The sequence below is a fragment of the Lactuca saligna genome, chromosome 9 (assembly GCF_052625555.1).
Source record: "Lactuca saligna cultivar CGN05327 chromosome 9, ASM5262555v1, whole genome shotgun sequence".
NCBI lineage: Eukaryota > Viridiplantae > Streptophyta > Magnoliopsida > Asterales > Asteraceae > Lactuca > Lactuca saligna.
The window spans coordinates 153,924,260-153,935,736 of NC_136425.1; the positions used below are offsets into that span (position 1 = coordinate 153,924,260).

The 11,477-nt window shown below is 36.1% G+C and overlaps 1 non-coding gene across 1 annotated transcript; it reads left to right on the forward strand.

Annotated features, from left to right (window-relative positions):
• The first annotated feature begins 10,198 nt into the window (after nucleotides 1-10,198).
• Nucleotides 10,199-10,305, forward strand: LOC145019026 (small nucleolar RNA R71). Its single transcript, XR_013667345.1, has one exon. It is a non-coding gene; the product is annotated as a small nucleolar RNA R71 (small nucleolar RNA).
• Nucleotides 10,306-11,477: the final 1,172 nt, after the last annotated feature.

Consider the following 11,477-nt stretch of genomic DNA (forward strand, 5'->3'; position numbering starts at 1 on the left):
ATCTTGTATCGAGAACCCATGAAATAGCATGTGATGAGTCGTTAGATTGAATAGTATACATACATGCGAAGGATGGTTTTATCTTTCCATCCTTAATATCCTGCAGATATTTCAGGCAACTTTGTTTCCAGTTTCCCTTCTCATGGTAGTAGTAGCACTCTGCATCCTTAGGGTTGGAGGTGGGCGCAGCAGAACCAACTTTGGTCCTACTAGAAGAGGAACCATCTTAGGACTTTCCCTTATGGTGGCTCTTGGAGGGAGCCTTCCTCTTCTTTCCCTTTCCTTGCCCAATAGCTAAGACATGGGCAGCAGTAAGAGTGGTAGATGCAACATATTTGTCTTTGAGGTTGCTCTCAGCAAACCTTAGTAAACCTTGAAGCTTGCTCAAGGTGACCTCCTACTTATTCATGTGGTAGGTCATGCGGAAGTGGTTGTAGGAGAGAGGCAAGGATTGAAGGATGATGTCAATCGCTATCTCCTCATGGAAGTTAACATTTAACTTCTGGAGGCGATCAACATATGTCTGCATCTTTTGCAGATGAGCGGTAAAGGACTCTCCATTACCCATTTTGGCAGTGATCATCGATGTGATGATCTCCTACCTCTCTTGCTTAGCACTTTGGTAGTACCGGTCCAGCAGATCTTGATGCATCTCATAGGAGTACATGTCCTCATAGGACATCTGGAGTTCTGTAGTCATAATTGCCAGCATGATGCAATGGACTTTCGTGGCAACACGCTATGGGCCTCAAAGGTAGCAATCTCTTCAGCAGAGGCAATGTTGATGTTTATTTCCTTTAGCTTCTCCTCAAGGACATACTCTTTGTCCTCGTAATGAGTGACCATCCAAATGTTACGGATCCAACAATTGAAATTGGGCCCATAGAAGATCACTCTCCCACATAAATTCATGAGTGAGAACGAGCCATAGGAACTAGAAGCGTTGTTGTTTGAGTTAGACATCTAAAATAGAAAAGAGACAAGTTTGATTAATTATGAATCCATAATTAAACACCCAAATGAGAAATTAGGGCTAGGATCCAACAACATTATTTACAGGTTATAAAAGGGATGTCATAATCTCACATGCAAATAATTTGAAGTTAAGTGAATGACGATTCACTAATTTCCACCATGAAAAACGAAAATGAGATTAAGTTTTAAAGGTATTGAAAATTCGTAGATCCTTTGATATTCATTGAACTTTTCAATGGCATGTTTAAATATCGATATTCCTTTCAAGTTTGTGACTGGGATACCGAGGATTACAAACAAGGTGTGAATAACCATGCAAGTGTACTTGGTGAACTCAATGCTACAATCACCTAATCAATGTGTCGGTTAGCCACACACGCTCCATTGATCAATGACAAACATCGATCCACCACATATGCCAATCCCAAATTAGTGTGTCGGTTAACCACACATGCTCCACTAATATCTTGGCAAGGGTACAAAGTGTAACTTCATGGAATAGCATCATTTTCACATTTTTCCTAAAGTAACTAAGATTGTAAATTTTATAAAAACATTTACTTACTTTTATTTGCACATTGTACTTTTAATAAGGAATTAGTTTCCCTATCCTACCCATTCGCCTAACAACCCTCCACTAGTCAAGAGTGCGGTGGGTAAGAGTGTATACCCAATGACAGTCATTTTATAGGCCGCTTCCTTAAACACCCCTTATGCACCGGCTTCGTGAATGATGCCTACTAACGGTAAAACTAGCATTAATCTTATGAATATATATATATATATATATATATATATATATATATATATATATATATATATATATATATATATATATATATATATATATATATATATATATATATATTATTAATCTTGTAATATTATAATATAGTATAAGGTTGATTTTAAACTAGTAAAATTCTAGGGTTTGAAATTTAATTAATTCAAAATTAAACTTTTAATCAAAATTTAAATTTCAAGATCTTGATGGCAAGTTCTAAAACTTTTCAAAAGAACATTCTAGATCAAAATTCAAATAATCCAATTAAACAATTAATTGGTGGTTATCTAATTTTGACCTAATCCAATTTCATGTAAGATAAATCATCAAATAATTCAAATAATCAAACTTTATCATATAAGGAATTAATTATTCAAATAATTTGAAATTATATTTTATTTTGGTAAGGATAATCTCATAATAATAATAAAAATCAAATTTTATTAGTGAAAAACAATTTTGGTAATTATCCTTCAGCAAAAACAACAAAAATCCCGATTTTCCCTCTGTCTGACTCCCGGACTCGCTGAGTCACTGACTGGACTCGCCGAGTTGGGCTGACTCGCCAAGTCCAGTAAGTGACTCGCTAAGTTCAGTTGGACAGAGGGAAAAAAAAGATTTTCAAGCAACAATGAACATACGAGGCATAAAGTACAACATAAACCAATCAAGTCTCTGATACCACTGATGGGTTTTACACAAAAGAACATCCTATGTGCACATGCAAAACCCTAAAGCTTGGATCTAGGTTTCTGTATTGTACATGTAGTTCATCCAAGACTTAATAACTCTAAATCTAGCATACATAATTCAAAATTAACCTAATATATTAGATCTAGATGATTACCTTTCTTGTATGGCTAGAATCTTCAACTTCTTCGAGCTTAGTGTCACAAATGTCACAACTTTAATGGCTTACAAACACCACAATCAAGAGAATGATCTTTAGGAGAGGGGATGGAGGATCAATTTCGGCTATAAACTCTCTAGGGTTTCTAGTGGCCGAAATCTAATGCCATAGGGGTCTTATTTATACTTGTGTTGGTACGGTTTCAGTCAAAACCCTAATGGATAGCTTAGGTCCTAAGCAATCCATGGAACCTTCTGGAATATGGCCTCCTTGGACGAAGTCAAGACGGGCTCCATATTAATTTCTTCCATGCCTTAGTTCATAAGGGTTCCCAGCCCAATAACACAATTATCCAGCAATTGCAGTCCAGTGCCCTATATATAATTAATCTATTTTAGTCACCAAATTAATTCTTAACTAATTCATGACTAATATTAATTAAATAATATGATTTCCCTTTTAATATATTATTCTTATAATATATTAATAAACTATAATATCCTCTCTCTCTCTCTCTCTCTCTTTCTCTCTCTCTTTCTCTCTCTTCATAAATCACCCTGTCAAGTTGCTTTGATGAAGGAAACCCAAAAGGACCATGCTCAACCGGGTCAAGTACATACCAAATATAGTTATGGACTTAGACACTAATCCAACATCTCCGACAGTGAAGACCGGTACTAGAAGTCACCTAATAGTTATTATAGATGTACCACTTAGTCTACACCCTAAATCTTTCATGTTGACCAAAAATCAAAAGTCAAAGTCAGCCCCAGCTGACCTCCATATCATGGCCACCCATAGGTCACATCATGGCATCTTCCCGTCAAAACAGTCACGGTGACACTAGCCACCATGTCGTGGCATGCAACTTGCCATGTCATAGGAACTAAACTTCATAGCTTAAGGATTAAGCGCTTAACCCTTAAACACTATAGATCCAAAGCTCAAAGTTGAACTTCTTCTAGGTCTTGATGGATAAAGTTTCCAACTTTATCTATTAAGATTTCCCAATAATCAAAGATCTCTAATCCTAAGCTCTTAATGGTGGTACCAAATGCATGAACACCAAACGAAGTCATACAAGCCCCCTTTCTAACCACCACCATGATCTAGAAACCTAATAGATCACTCAAAAGTTCTGGAGTTCACTAAAACTCCAAGAACAAGAATATTTCGAGCAAAAAGGTCATAAAATGACCTAAAACAATATGTAGAGAGATTACGAGCAAGGTGAAGACTTTGTAACTCCAAAATACCATAAATGTGAGGAAGATGCATCATCTAAGCTAGAACCAAGCACATAATCACCATAATGGAATCCTTCTTCCTTCAACCTTCACAAAAGTAGCTTCACACACTCAAAACACACATATGGGGGATAGGGTTTGGATGGTATAATATCTTAGAGGTTGGAGGTTGTCAAAATGAGGAAAACCTAGCAGTTAGTGCATGTAAATAGAGCACAAATCAAGATATATAGGGTTTTACACCAAAATAACCACCACGTCATCTCCAACACTTTGCAATGACGCGGTGCTTCGCATGTGCATGTTCCTCCAATAGAAAATTCCACATCGTGGTTCTTCCATCACCATGTTATGGAAAAGACAAAATACAAAACAAGAAACATCCTGAAAATGGATGATATAGCAACATCCTCAAGAGATCTCTTCTCTTTTGAACAGGTCGGCCAATGTTTCCTTCTCCGACATTAGAAGGAATGTTAGCAAAGTTCAAGATAAAATTTTGATATTGCATATTTATACACACATTTATGCATCATTTTAATAGATTTAAGCTATAGTTTGATAAAATGCAAAGATCTTTGGTACTTATTGTTAGGGGCAGGATCCATGACTTATATTCAAGATCCTCAGATACTTCTCAAGCCGGAGGATCCTTAAACATATCCTGGGATCCTAACTATTATCACTTATATTTCTAGCACTTGTAACGACTATATTTTCTTTATTTTTCCCAAGGTTTTATGTCGGATATCCTATCAAGGATCAAGGGATCTCCTTGTAACTCACTTGTGTCACTTTGATTATGTTTTCTCACTTGATTTATAACGAACATCACAACCTCTCATACAATTTGTTTAGATTTTATTTAGTTGATTTTTGACGAAAACAATTGATTATGTTTTCTCCTCTCATACAACCTCTCATACAACCTCTCATCACAACCTCTCATACAACCTCTCATCACAACCTCTCATACAACTTGTGTCACTTTGATTATGTTTTCTCCTTGTAACTCACTTGTGTCACTTTGATTATGTCGGATATCCTATCAAGGATCAAGGAAGCTTATCTATGCAAGGGTTTTAGTTTGACTCTTATAGGATCAACCTTAAAATGTATTCTTGAAGTTCCTCCTTACTCTATTACTTCATGTGCTCACTTAGTTAATTTTTTTAACAATCAATTTCTTATAGCAGAACATTCGAAAAGATCACTAGTGATCTTTATCGAGTGGTTCAAGATCCTAAGGAATCCCTTAGGACTTTTGTGAACAAGTTTGGCAGGGAAGCGGATAGACAAGACTTCTAATATCCTCATCACAACAGATTGGTGATCACTCATTACATCACCAACCATTTTGTCAGAAGGATCCTTGTTGACAGAGGATCCTCAGTCAACAAAATACTCTTGGATGCCTTAGAAAGAATAAACATCCCAAAGTACGAAATAATCAAAAGATCCTTAGTATTAAAAGGATTCAATGGCGAAACAAAACAAACAGTAGGCGAAATAAAGCTACCTATCTACATTGATGGGGTAAATTATATGCAACGCTTTTGTGTAATAGATACATCATCCTCTTATAATGTTATAGTTGGTAGACCATGGATCCCCGACATCAAGGCAATCCCATCAACAATATACCATCAATGTGTGAATATGCCCATCCCATAGGGGACAATGATGATCACATGTGATCAACAAGAATCCAAAGAGAGGTACAAGGTCTCAATGAAATCTTCAACAATACCAGGACAAGCATAGTAGTTAAAGTATGGGGCACAAGATGTGTTAGGGATAAGAGAGCAACATATAAAGGAAGTTCCTATAGACCTTGATGATCCTGATGCCAAATTCCTCGTAGGATCCTCAATACCAGAACCAATCGAACAATAAATAATAAAGTTCCTCAAAGCTAGAAGCAACACATTTGCATGGAAGCATGAGGATATGACAGGTAAAGAAAAATATATAATAAGCCATAAGTTTAATATTGATCTTTCTTTCAGAAAAATACATCAAAATAGAAGGAAGTTCGCACCTAAAATAGACCAAACAATACAAAAAGAAGTTGATTTTTTTTTAAAAGGAGAATGATCAAGGAAGTGAAATTATCAAGGTGGTTAGCCAACGTGGTGGTAGTACAAAAGAAGAATGGAAAATGGCGAGAGTGTGTGGATTATACGGATCTCAACAAGGCTTGTCCCAAGGATGCTTTCCCTCTATCACATATAAACTCCATGATAGATGCCACATCTGGTCATGAGTTAGTAACATTCATGGATGTCTGATCAAGAGAATACGACATTCATAACCCCAACATGTATATATCCTTATACTGCCATGCTATTTGGTCTTAAATACGCAGGTGCAACATATCAAAGGCTGGTCAATAGGATCTTCAAAGAGAAACTGAGGGACACCATGGAAGTCTACATTAATGACATGGTGGTCAAGTCAAAGAAAGATGAAAACCATCTCAAGGATCTTGAAGAAGCCTTCAACATACTAGATGAGTATAACATGAATCTGAACCCCGCCAAGTGTCACATTGAAATGAGGTCAAGCAAATTCCTTAGGTACACTGTGACCAAAAGAGGAATTGAAGCTTGTCCTGAGCAAATCAAAGAAATCATTGATTTAATATCCCCATCCTCAACAAAGAATTTTCATAGACTAACATGAAAAGTAGCAGCCTTAAACAGGTTTATCTCAAGATCCTCAAAAAGATGCAAACCTTTATACAACATCTTGAAGAAGAATAAAAGGTTTGAATGGACTAAGGAGCATTAAGATGCTTTCCATGAACTTAAAAGATACTTAAGCTCAACACTCATATTGGAAAAAGCATTAGATAGAGAACCACTTCTCCTCTACCTCTCAGTATCCTCAAATGCGGTGAGTGTAGTCTAAGATAAGGATCTTAACGGGGACCAACATCCTATCTACTTTGTAAGGTGATGTTTGTTTTTTTGAAACAAAAATGAATAAAGTCTGCAGACCACATGTGCAACCCTCTGCAGTAGAAGAGGTGGACCAAATGACTGCAGTCTATAATAAGAATTTTGTTTGTTTTTTAAACTCTGTAGACTGTTGCAATAAACTGAAATGAACAATACAATAAATAAAAAGAAATTTAAGTAAAAAAATTATTTAGTTTAATCATATGCAAATCAAATATAAGATCATTTTTATGATATGCTTTTTAAAAAGGTTTATATAAGAGAATTAAACATAATATTTGCTAAATAACAGTAGATAAAATAGTTAATTTAGTTAAAAACATGTTCATTTTTGTTAAAATTTTGAAGATAGCGATTATTCTTCCGGTTAACTTGAATACATTTTGCAATTTTAACGATTAACTGTATAATATACTAATATTCAGTTATAGAATATATAACATAAAAAAATATTTATATGAAATTTATCAAACGTTTTTAAACTTATTTGAAATTGTGTAAAATATACTCCAATTGTTTATAATATTCTTCTAATATTATTAAATTAATAAAAATGTTGTTGAAAAAAAACAAATCTAAGTTTAATAATATAACTTAAAGTAAGTGAGAAGTGGTTTGAAGATGATGGTCCAGTGCTACGGCACGCAATACACGCACAACAACTTTTAAGTTAGAAGTCTTCCAAAAAAAAAATAGTTGCAAAAGTCTAAGTGCTGCGCGACGCATCAATAAGTGGTCAGAAGTGGTTTTTCTGGACAAACAAACATCACCTAAGTAAAAGTCTCTTGGATCTTGAGACCTAGTACTCTCACCTTGAAAAAATTATACTTGCATTAGTAACTGCTTCTAGTAAATTAAGACACTATTTCAAAACGTACCCTATATATATGTAAGAACTAATTACCCTATTAAGAATGTTATGAGAAAACCATAACTGTCAGGAAGGATGGTAAAATGGTCCGTGAAACTAAGCATGTATGACATAAACTATGAGCCAAGATCCGTTATAAAGTCTCAAGCATTAGCATACTTTGTGGTTGACTTTAGTGATGATCTACAAGTCGAAGCAAAAGTAGTAGCTAAACAACTCCTCGAAGAAGAAAGAATGGGAAAATGTACCCTATTTACAAATAGAGCATCAAACCAAAGAGGAAATGGAATATGGGTCATACGAATGTTGCCACAAGAGGACATCCTACCCCAGGTAGTCAGTTGTGAGTTGGATGAAACCAATAACTAGGCTAAATGCAAGGCGGTAATAATGACACTACAGCTAGCCAAAGATCTTCGAATCACGGATCTTCAGGTATATGTTAGCTGCTTATTAATAACTAACCATTTTAATGGATCATATGTTGTAAAAGGAGAAATTCTAGCACTAGACCTCCAGATCCTCAAAAATTTTGCCTATGAATTCGAAGCATTCAGCCTAAACGAAGTGCGAAGAGAAGACAATGCTGAAGTGGATGCCTTAGCCAATCTAGGATCTTCCCTCAAAATCCCACTATAAATCAGGATCTTGATAATCCATGTAATGATCCTAGCGATCGAGGATCCTTCCAAAAGATTGAATGATACCAACGATGACGAGGTAACATCCAGTGTCGTTACAATAATGGATCCTGATCCTCAACTTCCTCATCAGGATTCTAACATTGAGGATCCTCCCCCAAATTCAAGATACTGGATTCAACTCATGGTGGAATATCTCCAAAACCATCCTTGGGGAAGCAAAAAGTGACAAGTCATTCAAAATCAAGGTCTCACGTTTTGTGACGATCCAAGGTAAGATATATGGGAAATCCATGACATGTCCATATCTTAGATTCCTAGAAGATCATGAGGCTGCAAAAGTCCTAAAAGACATACATGAAGGGGATTATGATAACCACACTAGGGGTAGATCCTTGTGCTCCAAGGTGTTAAGAATGGGATACTATTTGCCAACCATGAAGAAAGATTCCTTCTTGTATGCTAAAAAATGTGATGCTTACCAAAGAGATAACAACATCCTACACTGACCAACAGAACCTTTACATCCAATCATCTTCCCTTGCCCATTCATGAAATGGGGGATGGATATAGTAGGAAATTTACCTAAGGCTGGAGGAAAAGTCTTCATGCTAGTAACGACATATTATTTCTCGAAGTGGATTGAGGTTGAGGCTTTTATTCAAGTAAGAGATAAGGAGGTGGTGTCGTTTATCAAATGTAATATCCTGACCATGTTTGGGATCCCTGTCGAAATTATATGTGACAATGGATCCCAATTCATAAGTAAAATGACTGGATACTTTTACACATGTTGGGGAATCAAAATGATAATGTCCACCCTTGTTCACCCTCAATCCAACGGTCAAGCAGAATCTAGCAATAAAATCATAGTCAATAACTTGAATAAAAGGCTAGATGAAAATAAAGGAAGATGGGCAAATGAACTTCCTTAACAAGGTCCGTATTTTTTTTTTCAGATTCCTGCCACGACGTGGTGTCCTCACCACATCGTGGAGACTGTTCAAACTTCTTTTATTGACTTTCTTCTCAACTTCCTGCTCAACATCCGAGTTGTTTTTGTCAATGGGATTTAAATGAGTAATGATTTTCCCACTTTTGGTCATAATTTATTGGATGTAAGCTCCTCTTGGGTTTTGTTCAGTGTTTCCTGTAAGTTTTCTCGGTGATTGATCATTGAATTGGTTAGGTAGTTACTCGAGTTGTTTTTCAATGTTGAGGATTGAAGCTTGCTCATTTCTAAATAAGGCTTGATGGTCTTTCATTAGAGATTTTTGTTCTCTAACTGTTACTTTTTTTTCCTCATGCCTTTTCTCAGATGCGGCTGTAAAACAGGTAAGCATTAACTCGAAATCGGGTTTCTTTTCAGTAGTTGGTTCCTCCCTTTGTAAAAGCCTCTTCCTTTTTTTAATACTTCTCTTCTTTGGTTTTCTTGTACTCATTATAAGGTAACCACTTCTTCTTGGGATTTCTCTAGTCTTCATCATATCGATCACCACTCGAATATGCTTGAACCTTTCGGTTTCCATTCTCATCAAGATCTCACACCTTGGTTAGATGCAGACCATTACAGTTTTCACACCCCACTCGTATATCATGGATTGTCTGATCCATGTCAGTCATCCTTCTATCCATGCTTTGCAACATTTCTAAAACTGCCGACATGTCCTACGAAGTTGAATTTTCCGATCCCCTTCCTACATCATTCTTCGGGTTATGGTATTCTCTTGATTGTTTAGCAAATTCCTCAATTGGCTCCTTAATTTCAGCGGGATTCTTCTTTTCTAATGGTCCTTGAGAATCAAGGAGTTTCCTTGTAGTGACATTTACCCCATCATAAAAGATTGAAACTTCTTGTTGCACATTTAAATCGTTTTGGGGGCAATTCCAAAGTAATCCCTTGTAGTGCTCCCATGCTTTATATAACGACTCATCAATTTGTTGCTCAAAGTTGGATATATCCTTTTTGAGTTTATCCACCTTCGATGGTTGGTAGAATTGATCCAAGAGTTCTTCATGCATTTCCGCCCATGTAGTGATTGCGTCGGGTGGTAATGCCTTAAACCAGTCTTTGGCACTCCCTTGAAAGTAACTGGAAGCATCCTCAATAACATCGTTTCGTGTGGGACATTTGAGATGTTGAAGTAGTCGGCGATGTCATTGACTTCATTAAGATGTTTGTAGGCATCTTCATGATCTTTCCCGGTGAATGGAATCTCTTTTAGCGCGGAAAGGATGTGCCCCTTCAGTTCAAAAGTGGTAGTAAATGGAATGGCGGGTTGCATAAGTCCTGGACTGGTGTCGTCAATAATTATTTTCTTGTATGCCTCCATCGAAATGTTGGCAATGTCCGCCATGATGTTGTCAAGTTCGCTGTCTTGCTCGCTTTCAATTTCGCTTCCTTCCTCGTCTGTTTCATAATCGACGTCCTCTTTTTTTGGATTGTTCTATATGCTTTTGACCTTTGGGGTTTTGCTTGATTCTCACACTTGCTTTCCCTTCTTCTTACTAAAAAATTATCTGAGATTCTTGAAAGGTGATTTCTTTGGTGTTGCAGATTCTCCTATGGTTTTATCCATGTTTTTACGAAAAGTTGACTCCGGGTCATCAAGTGGTGGATTCAAAGGTGTATTTTATCCACGGGTGATAAACTACTGCGATAACTCAATTAAAATGCGTAAAAAGAACAAAAACTAGAAATAAACTGTTATGACACCACGATGTGTTGTTAATGACCATGACATGGTGAGTCAAATAGAAGAAAAACCAAAAACAAATTTATAAAAGCGAATAAACAGAAAAATCCTAATAAAATAGGATATTAAAAATAACTAATGTTGGACCGTTCCCCGACAATGATGCCAAAAACTTGATGTGGAAAATAATTACGCACTAGTTTTATCCTATTAATGTAACCAGTTTCTACCTAAGGTAGTGTACATTGTTGTAAATAGTATAGCACAATAGATAGGTATCCAACATAGAGAATGATATTATTAGCTAATTCTTACCTGCTATTAACTAAATTACAACTAAATTTACAAAAGGTTTTTTCTCTAGTTTTGCAAGACTAGAAACTTAATTTACCAAACCAACTAACTATCAACTAATGAAGTAAATACTAAAACTAAAGCAAGGAAGACACA